Source organism: Hemitrygon akajei, chromosome 1 (genome assembly GCF_048418815.1).
Source record: "Hemitrygon akajei chromosome 1, sHemAka1.3, whole genome shotgun sequence".
In the NCBI taxonomy this organism is placed as follows: Eukaryota; Metazoa; Chordata; class Chondrichthyes; order Myliobatiformes; family Dasyatidae; genus Hemitrygon; species Hemitrygon akajei.
Window position 1 is genome coordinate 189,414,375 of NC_133124.1, and position 11,352 is coordinate 189,425,726.

Here is an 11,352-nt window from a genome sequence, read left to right on the forward strand (position 1 = left end):
TGATGGTTGTCTATAGTTACAATGCTTTCATAATGCTTCTTTTGAGATGCACACAACTTTCAAATGCCTGGATCTTCCCACCAACACACCCAAAATGAGTGTTAATTACTGTGGTCTTTGAGTGGTATTAATGCAATAGCGTGTTGATTGCATTCATGCACATAGAAACACCTCAAGTCAATTGGATATTTCCTGTTCCAAATGGCAGCTGCTTTTGAAATTTAAACTACAATCCATATTCAGGTCTGAAGGTTGGTTGCTGTTGAATTAATATTTTCCATATTGCATCTCCAAAATATGCCCTAATAGTCCCTCTCTTGGTCCTCCTGCACAAAAATAACTTTGTTCTAGGAAAGACCAAACTCAAAGGAGGATCTAATTAAAGAGGACAGAAGAGATGCCCTGTATTTTGCCCCTCTTCTTTGCCATTTACCTGTCCTATCTTTCTGTGTATCTACATCTATACTATCATCCCTAATGGCTACTCACAAATCTATAAGCAGAGATTGTTCCAGAAATTTGACCAACTGTCATTGAAATGCGGCTTTGCCATTCATATGCCTGTTCCCTCCTTCCCTGCTGGTCGATTACAGTTTAATCACATTCATCTTCACCCTTCTACTCTCTGATAGCTAAAATTTAGCAGTGGTTACTCTCTGGTCGGGGGCACCAGGTAAGTGTACCAGGCTCACAGGCGACAGGTCACACTCCATGGCAGAGCAGGAGATTGTCAACTAGTCTCTTAGACCCTCTCATGGATGTACAGAAGGGGTTGGGGTGTCTCTATATGAATGACTGCAAGGACCTCTCCCTGGTGGCACCCCCTAATGGATTGTCCAGTCGATCGCTGGCCCGACCACTGAAAGGGCCAGCTCATTTGTATTCACTCCCCCGCCCCATTCAGGCTGGGGTGACTGCCTTCAGATGCCCTGTGTAATTTCTTCTCGTTCTCAGTCCGCCATGCCATCAAAGTTGTGGTACCTGATGACTCTGCTACAACTGGGATTTCTTCCCATCTATTTTGCTCAATATTTTTTTCCTGTTCTGAGCTATACAACTAATCATCTTCCTTCCGCAACCAGCCTTCATTACAGAGTACAGTCACCATTATACTTCAATGTGCTGTTTGCCGCTTGCTGTCACGTTCTCTCGGTGCCTTCTGCTTTTGTGTTTGTGTGGGTCAGGTGTGGTCAGGTCTGATGCAGCCGGTTCTCTGTAATGACACTGTTACTGGGTACATTTGATCACTCGCTCTGTCAAGGTGAGTCAAATGGTTTAATCTGAGTCCACTGTTTCCACTGGCGGCCTCACCGGGTCTGTACACCAACACAGGTATCATTCGTCCTGAGCACCTCTTACGGTTCTATCCATCTGGGAGCAAACACTGCCTTTTCCTCATCTCACTCCCTTCTTACTTGCGGTTTCCCTTGTTACGCCCATGGCCCCCTCCTTTTTGAGAATGGCAGGATCGCTATTGATTCGAGTCAGGAGACCCAGGAAATGAGAGAAAGACATTCAGAATCCACAAAGAGTTTGGAATGTGTCCTGGCCTCCGAAAGGCGGAACCATTGATAACGGCTATTGTCTCTTGGAGACGGACTTGTGTATTGAATCCTGTACGATGCATCGAAGCCCCAGGCAATGAACCGGGGGGGGGGGGGGTTTGGTGGAGGGATTGCATCATCCCACCCTGATTGACATCTGAGACCCTGTGAGTCAGGATAAAAGAGGGTCTGAGGAACAGCCCCTTCAGACGCACCAGAAGAAATGCTAGAGCTCCTGTAACAGCGAAAGCCAGTGGAACCAGCCCACGTGCGTCCTTTTCCATTTGCCTCGGAATTGGTGGGTCTTGCCATGGAAGCACGGCTTTAGCTAACCTCGAAGGGGAAATCAGTCCCCCAACGACTCTCAAAGGATTGACATCATAAAAGGAATGGGCAAGTTAAACCTCCGTCTTTCTCTCCAACCGAAAAGGCTGCAGCCTACTACTTGACTGAACTAAAGTGACTTTTATATTTCCATCGGCCAATACATTATCCCCTAGACAATGATAGAGCTATTTCTTATTGATTATTATTATACCTGCGCTTTTAGATTTAGTATTGACGACGTATATTATCTGTATGTTTGCATTGATATTATTTTTGTGTATTTCATCAATAAATACTGTTAAAAATAGTACCATCAGACTTCAACGGACCTCTCTATCTTTGCTGGTAAGTGACCCAGTTACGGGGTACGTAACAATTGGGGGCTCGTCCGGGATTTGACACCAAATTGGGAGGCCAGTGAATCGGGCTTGTAAGTCCAAACTTGGATCTGGTTACGCGGGTAGCCAAACGGGAAACCAGCAAAGATGGACGTGGGTGAATTTATAGAAAACCCGACTCTGGAGGCGCTAGAGGCGGCCACCAAATCAGACTTGATAAATTTGGTGAAGGGGTTAAACCTCACAGAGGTGAGGTTGTCAATGAAAAAGCAGGAGGTGCGAAGGGCAATAACTCAGTATTATATTGGGAAGAATGTGTTTGCAGCTGAGGTATTCAAAAATATCCCTGAAAAGGTACCAGCTAGTGGGACGGCTCAGTTAGAGTTGGAGAAATTAAGGTTGGAACAAGCAATTAAGTTAAAGCAGCTGAGAAGGAGAAAGAAAGAGCTGAGAGAGAAAGAGAGGGAAAGAGCTGAGAAGGAGAAAGAAAGGGCCAAGAGAGAAAGGGAGCATGCGCTCCAGCTAAAGGAGTTAGAGGTGAAACAGGAGCAGGACAGGGCTGAGAAACAAAAGAGAGCATGAAATTCAGTTAAAACAGCTGGACGCAGCTGAAAAAGACAAGGAAAGAGCCGAGAAGGAGAAGGAAAGGGCTGAGAAGGAGAGGGAGGCAGAGAAACAGAGGAAAAATGACTTGGAGATGGAGAAGTTAAGGCAAGAGCAACGAGTTCAGGGGTCAGACCGAGAGGAGCGGTTTAATGTTAGTTGGGAGTTGAGGTTAGTACCTCCGTTCGAGGAGACGGATGTTGATAGTTATTTCTTGCTTTTTGAAAAGGTGGCAGTGAATCAGAAGTGGCCCAGAGATCAGTGGGTGACGTTGTTACAAAGTGTGTTAAAAGGGAAGGCACAGCAGGCATATACGGCGTTGTCCATGGAGGAGGAAGAGGAGGAGAGTTATGACAAAGTAAAGGCAGCCATTCTCCGGAGTTATGAGTTAGTACCTGAAGCGTATAGACAAAAGTTCAGAAATTTGAAAAAAAGGGTGGAATCAGACGTATACCGAGTTTGCCTATGAGAAGGGTGTGCTCTTGGACCGTTGGTGCACAGCAGAGATAGTGGAAGAGGATTATTGGTGTCTCAGGGAGTTAATTCTGATTGAGGAATTTAAAGGTTGTGTTTTGGAGGATATCTGGATGTATTTGAATGAGAAGCCGAATAAGTCCATCTCAGAATTTGCTAGGTTCGCAGATGAATATGCCCTAACCCACAAGACAAAGTTTTCCTCGAATAAAAGTTCCCAGAGAGACCATGGGAACGATCGAGAAAGCCCGCCGGCTGAGGCAGAGGTCCCGCCAGGAGCTAGTGGTAAGATTGAGGGGGAAAGGCAAGACGGCCAGAGATTTCCGGGCTTGACCTGTTTTAATTGTGGAAAGGGGGGGCATATTGCATCTAGGTGCTTTGCTCCGAGGAAAGAGACAGGAAAAGGGAAAGCAGCAGTCCCTATCGGATGTGCCGTGGTAATCAGTAAATGGACAAGAGAGCCCCGGGTAGACAGAGTACGAGAAGGGTCTGAGACTTGTATGTCAAACAGAACCGTGTCTGTGAGGGAGGGAGACACCCCAGTTCCAGTATGGATCTGGAGAGACACGGGGGCTGAACTATCATTGATCAGTAGTAAGGTACTAGATTTTGGTCGCAAGACGGGAATGGTAGCTGTGAAAGGAATAGGCAAAGGAACGGGAATGGTGCCCTTGCATAGGGTCATTATGAATTGTGAGCTAGTCTCTGGACCAGTTGAAATGGGGGTGCGATCAGAATTCCCAAGAACTGACGCGGACGTCCTTCTGGGTAATGATTTAGCCGGTGGTAAGGTTTGGGCAGCAATGACTCTGACAAAACAGCCTGTGAGTGTTGAGGCTCTGCCCCTAGATTCCAAGATCTATCCCGCATGCGCGGTCACTCGCAGCATGTCGAGAAAGGCCGCTGAGACAGAGAGCAGTTTAAATCAGGCCAGTATCGATTTGGCCGAGACGTTTTTACCGACCCTGTACCATGAGGGTTTAGAGGGTGGTAAAACGAAGAGTAGTAAAGTGAAAGAGAGTAAGGGAGAGGAGGTAGACCTACCCTTAGCGAGGAGAAAAGTTCTAGAGGCAGGAGATAAAGATGAGAAACAGATAGAGCTGTTAAAAGGTCCAGAGTTGGACATGGATGATGTGTCTGGTTTGACAGAACTGTTTGAAGAAGTTGAATATTCTAAAGGTATTCCCGATAATGAAATGAGGGCAGTCCTAGATGAAAAGGGTGCCCTTACCTTGAAGAAGTCTGCTGGGTTGGCAGATGAGGTTGTTTCAGCCCACGGGGTTGAGTTTACTCCGGAAGGGAGTTGCCCAGAGAGTAGCTGGGAGAATCAGGGGAATTTAGAATTTGGACCGGGTACGGGTATGGAAAGCCTGGAAGAGGCAAATGTCCCGTTTGAGTGTGTCCAAGATGTGGATGCACGTGGTACTGAACCTAGTAATGGAGCTCAGAAAAAGTCTGAGGTACTTGATTCAGTTGAAGAGGAAGGCAGTCCTTGTGGGTCAGATAGACTTGGTTCAGTGAACCTTGGTATTAGAGGGAAGTGAGAGTTCCCAGGTGTTTGTGCTCGAAGGTGTGTTAAAAGTTAATGTGGAGATCAAAAGTGGGGAGATGAATATTATTATTGAAGGAAAAGGGAAATATGTAGTTCCCAAATCGAATGAAGAAAATTTAAAGGCTGGATTAATATCAAAGGCAGCAACCAGGCTCCAATCATTTCAATGGCGTGGTACCACAAAGCCTGCGGATCACTTACAGGTTGAGTTGGAAGATGACGGGGCCCCCCCAGGCTATTGTTATTCCAGAGTGTGGTGTGAAAAGGCTGAATTTGAAATGCTGCTTGAACAAAGAGTTCGAACTGAAAATTAATAGCCTCAAGGGTCCTGAAGAGAAAACTAGCAACTTGCGTAAAATTAAAGAATTGGGTGGAAATTCTGAAGATGGTCTAAGTTTGGGACACAGTGTTGATAAAATAACTCCTATGGAAGAAGTGAGCGAAAGCCTATTTCGCCAGGGTACGCCAGCTCCCCACGTGGGAACTAACCGGAAAAGAGGCGAGGGTTAATGGGGACGCCATTTTTAAATAGCAGAAACCGGTTTTAAGGGATTTCGACAAAGCCTGTGAATAATAAAAGACAACCCCCATGGAAGCCTGCCTGTTAAGTTTGAAAGCAACATAAAGATTAGTATTTCATGAACTTTTGTAGTATACACGTAAGCTTAAGATCACAACTCTTTAGTTTTGTTTGCTGAAGGAAAGAAATAAAAAAAATAGGTGGTTACTAAATTGGAGTCTGATGCTACAAGACTTTAGTAGGGTACAAGATGTTAAGATATTAAAGGAAGTGACAATGTAATCGGTAACCATTTAGATACTGAATTGAATGTATAACTGTATTACTCTGTAGTGAAAGGAAAAGCTTTTGTATTGTGTTAGATTCTAAAATCCTGCAAGACTCTGTATTACTCCATTTTTACCGATGGTAAAAACGCATTGAAGAAAGGGGGTGTTAAAAATAGTACCATCAGACTTCAACGGACCTCTCTATCTTTGCTGGTAAGTGACCCAGTTACGGGGTACGTAACACCCTCCTTAAATTAATGTATGGGAGCCACTAGTGCTGAGAACCCAGCTATGAAATTACGGCAGTGTTTGAAAGGACCCATTGCCTTCCTCACTACCCCTACATTTACCAGGCGGGGCATGGAGCTGATGGCAGAATATCTGTCATCTGACATGTCCTTCCTCCCCTGGGAAATTCTGTACTGTACTGTTTGCTTTCCTATCTGAGCCTTGCGTGGACTAATTTTAAACCCCTCAACACGCGGTATCTTTCAAACACTGGCTATACCCCTTATTCACGTGCTTCAGCTTCCGAAGCAGTTAGTAGATCATCTACATATTGTAAGATGGTCGGCCAGTAGGGCGTTTTCCAAAGTCTGTGCCATGATTTTAAGGAAAACTGGCTGGGCTATTGTGCCCACGTTATACCGCTGCCCACCCAGGGTGAAGATAAATCAGTCTGAAGACTCGGGTGCTAAGGAGAGTCCCCAAAATCTATTAGCGATATCTAGGACTGAGAAAATGTTATGTTCTGGAGACAGGCCATTCGGGATTGTAACAGGGCCCGCCACAATGGGATGCAGTCTCGACGTGGTCTCTTATAATCATAGGCGAGTTAGTGGTTGACAGCCCTGGTGCTTTAGTTCCCTCACTATACACTGAACCGCTGCCAGGGCTTCAGCTTTATGAGGTTTTTAACTGAGCCACTCGACCACAATCTTGCTTGTGTCTAGCCCACACCGCTGGGAACTGCTGACAAAGTAGCCCATAGACCCCGTCTTGGCTCCAGTCCCTGATGATCGGAGAGCTGCGGTCATGCTGGCGAGGTTGTGTACTCTGTTGGTTGTATGTTTTCGCTGCCCTTGGCTCGTCCATGTTATTTCTTCCTTGCCGTAATCTATAACGGCCCCTGCCTCCCTTAGGAAAGTACTCTCGTTATTAGGACAGACCCCAGAAATCTACAGGAAGCTGCACTCGCTCAATCTCAAGTACCTGGGGCTGATTTCTCTCTGCCCCCCATTGTTTCACCTCCTCCACGGGTAATGTAAATCGCCTCTCCAGTCGTGAGCAAGGGTAGATCAGTTATCGAAACTGATGACCCTGTGTCCACTAACATTTCACATTGCTGGCTCTTTGTGAATTTCCCTGGATGACCACCACCTATCGCTTGTCTTGACCTCACCAGCTCTATAATCTGGTCAGCAGGCAAATCAGAAAGAGAGGGGGCTGCTGGGTATTCTGCCTGCGTAGGTGAGTGATTCTCACACTTTCCTCTCTTTTCGGACCAACCATGACCTGAGAAGCCACATTTGTAACAAATCATCTCCCGCCTCCCACGTCCATTCCAGCAGTTCCTTGCTAGCTACCCTGGTTACTGACACACAGAGCAAGACCCTTGTGACATCACAGCAGCTACTTTACGATTCACCTTCCCCCTCCTCTGGTCGATAGCACTGGCCCATGATACTATTGCAGGGTAGGTCGATCCCACCACTATCCCCAAGTCTAAAACTTCCTGGTGGGCTGAGCTCAGGCTTCCCTTCACCATTTTCAAGAAGACTGGGTCATCCCTCCCTGGATTATCTAACCCCGAACACTACCCCTACGCTCGATATTACATTCTGCATTATCCAGCACGGTCTCATCAGCTGAACCATTGATGTTATCCTTCCCCAGTTACTCTCACATACCCCAGTTACTGCCTTCCCTTAAAGAAGCAATATCTCTCTTCATTGCTGGTGTTCTCGGTAGTTGCCCCTATTCCTCGGACACTTCGCTTTTACCATCACATGTAATTCCTCGAGGTACATCTAGTGAATTTCAATCATTCCCTCGAGCTTGCGCCAGAATTCTGCATTCTCACAGACGATTTTAAGTGAGTTCAATTCTACCAACTGCTCTGCTTCTCCCCCGAGTGAAGGACTTATGGATGGTCATCATCAAGGTCAAGGGCTGGCACGGGTCGTCAGGTTTCTCGACCTGACGTTGCCTAACCTCAACAGGTGCCATCCTGACGGATATATCTGGATATAACCTCTCCATCAAATGTCTCCACGCTAATAAATACCCTCACAATGCAAAATATGAGTGATGTATAAAAATTAAACAGTGCATATTTAAAACTGCAGAGTACGTACTCTGCAATCTGAACTCATAATGTCTGCTGTATTCATTTGCATTTAGAAACTTGCACCAAGGTTACAGACTTATTTTAAGACACAAACACACTTGTGCTGCTGTACAGTTTCCCCGAACGAGAATACACACATCCCACTGGCGGCCTGAATGTAACCTTCCTTGGCCCTGTCTCACCAAATTACACAAAAATGTCTTCACCACACTGCTTTTATACCTACCAGCTCAGCTCTCCTCCGCGTTCATGATATGTCATGATCCCATGGTCACTGACCTACTACACAGAACCAAGTGTAAGTGCTAATTTGAAAATACTCACCCACTGCTGAGATCGCTGGCCACATGATGGGCCACGAACATATCCTCGGACGAGCCCCCGAATTTTGTAACTGTGAACATAGTCAGCAGAGAGAAGCAGCTGGAAGATATAAAAGTCTCTGTTTGGGACACACACAAGCTCGCAAGCTTTGGAGTCACGAGAGCGCGAGACACAGACAGACATAGAGATTCCCTTTCGCAACATGTAAAAGAACAAAGGTAACAGGACAAATTGTATAATTACAATGCCATCATTTGAGTTAAATGCAATTTTTCAAATGGTTGGATCCAAACGCACCCAAAATGAGTGTTAATTGTTATGGTCTCTGAGTCGTATTTATGCAATGGGGTGTTGATTGCACTCATTCATATGCAGACATCTCAAGTCAATTGGATGTTTCCGGTTCCGAGCTGCATTTTAAATTGAATCTACAATCCATATTCAGATCTGAAGGTTGGTTGCTATCGAATTAACATTTACTGTATTGCATCTCCAAATATATTTAACAGTGACCACCAATACTGTATCTTAGTATTATACACTGCAGTCATATGCCCACTAGTACTTCAGTTTTCTAGCGGGTCTAGGGCTGGATCTGAACTCAAGCTCAGTTCTGTCTTCTGGATCAAACATGGTCCCTGGGTATCTCATTTTTGGAACTGTCTGCCTGCAGAAGCTGGGTCATTGTGATTATTCTGGGTTGTAAGAGGATCAAGGGATGGTACTGGGAAATGCAACTGAGGTAGATCATCCATGATCTTAATGGACAACAGAACAGGTGTGAAGGGATGCATGGCCTATTACTAATTTTGCTCTTATCCCTGGGTCTCTAGACTCAGCCCTAGAGTCAGGGAGTTCCAGAAGGCCAGGTGGATGGCAGGGAGGTTCCAGTCCTATCTTGAGTCTTCAGCCCAAACCTCCATCTTATGTGTGTTATGGGCCATACCTTTTAAGGAGTTGTGACTGTCCTTGGGATTCCTGGGGGCTGTTGGCCAACACCCAGTAGGAATTACCAGTCATGCAAATGGACAGCTAGGACTAAAGTGGGACTGGGTCCAGACCAAATGGACTCATCTTGTGGGCCATAGTTCCAAAAAGAAGTCAGTCTCTGGAATAAAATCTCACTGCTCTGAGGAAAGGAATACAAGAAGACAACATTTTGTATTAAATTAATTTACTTAATTTTTTTTACAGGTTTTAATAGGAAGTCAATATTTATGTTGAAGATCATTCTTAACTTCATCGCTAAACTTGTGATGCACCGACTTAATTTTTTTCCAAATAATCACCACCTTAATATCATCACAATCAAATCATGTTTAGTTCTTACACCAACTCTTGCATACCAATTATAATTCTCACTGAAAGTGAGAATGTTCTTTCCTGTAAACTAATAGCATTGGTACACTCTAAGTGACAGCCAAATATTGTAAGTATTGTGCTATCCATGAATGATTTTGGATATCGTGATTAATTTCTAGGAATATTGCATGAATCAACTGTAGCAGGATGGTGAGTAGATTAATAAATAAAGAAGTTACATTGTGGCTAACATAAATAATAAATACACAAATAAAATGCTTTGTGTCTGATTTAATTTCTCCCAAATGTGGCATTACATATTCAGTGGTTAATCTGATTTGTTTCCAGTTTCACAACCCCCAGATGAGCCAAACCCTGGTTAGGTTGGGCTACAAATGGATTAGTGTAGAAAGGGAAAATTTCTAACATCAACAAAAAAGATAAATCAGGCAACAATGCTTGGAGTATTCCTTGGTGTCCTGTTCTCTGGTAGACTAATTGGAAGGGAATAATTCACATTAACACACAGCTTCATAATTTTATTATGAAAATTACAAAGGTGGATATTACTTGGTCCTTTATGGCATCAGTTCTTGTATTGTTAAACAGTACTTGTTACTGTATATTATATTACTAATTAAAAATATCAGTCCTACAAGGATTAAATTACAACTTTTTGATTATTTATTTCTCCTTTCATTTCACATATCTATGAAAACATGCGATGCTAATTGTAGCACGTTGCATAGTATGAAGCTGTATTGCCCTCTATTAAGCCAGAGAGATTCAAAAGTACAGTAGTGAAAAATTATAATAAATATTTTTAAAGCATAAATCTGACCACAAATATGTTATTGTGAATATGGCTTTTCAAGCTAACGTTTGGATTATTTATATAGTCAATGAGGTGGTAGAATTACAGGTTTGCAGAACAATGACACAGAATCTTTTAATATAAATCTTAACAGATAACACCATTAACTCATGCAATATGTCTCAGATAGTTCCATAAGAGCATTCTTGGCAACATTCAACACTGAGACATGTAAGTAGATATAAACACAATAGACTTTATTGATGCAGGAAATCTAGAGCAGCACACACAAAATGCTGGATGAACTCAGAAAATCAGGCAGCCTCTATAGAGGGAAATAAACAGTCAACACTTCAGGATGAGACCCTTAATCACGAGTGGAAAGGAGGGAGCAGAAGCCAGAATAAAAAGGTAAAGAGAGGGGAAGAGATGTTGAGGAGAAGGGCGTAATGTTGGTGGATGGGTGAGGGGGAGATGAAGTTAAGAAGCTGGGAAGTGATAGGTGGAAGAGCTGACGAAGAAGGAATCCAATAGCAGAGGATAGTGGACCACAGAAGAAAGGGTAGAAGAAGGGAAATCAGAGGGAGGCGATGGGCAAGTGAGGAAAAAATGAGGAATAATAAGAATGAGGAATAGAAAAATAGAGAAGAAAGGAGGGGAGAAAAATTACTATGTTAGAGAAATCAATATTCATACCATCATATTTTATCTGGGAGGCCACCCGGTTGGAATATTAGGTATTTCTCCTCCATCCCGAGTTTGGCCTCATCATGAGAGTAAAGGTGGCCATGGTCAGACGTGTCAGAATAGGAATGGGACGTTGAATTGAAATGAGTAACCACAGGAAAATTACCCCTTTGATGATGGATGGAGAAAATTGCTCGACACAGCAGTCCCCCAATCTGCGCCGTGCCTCCCTGATGTAGAGGAAGCCT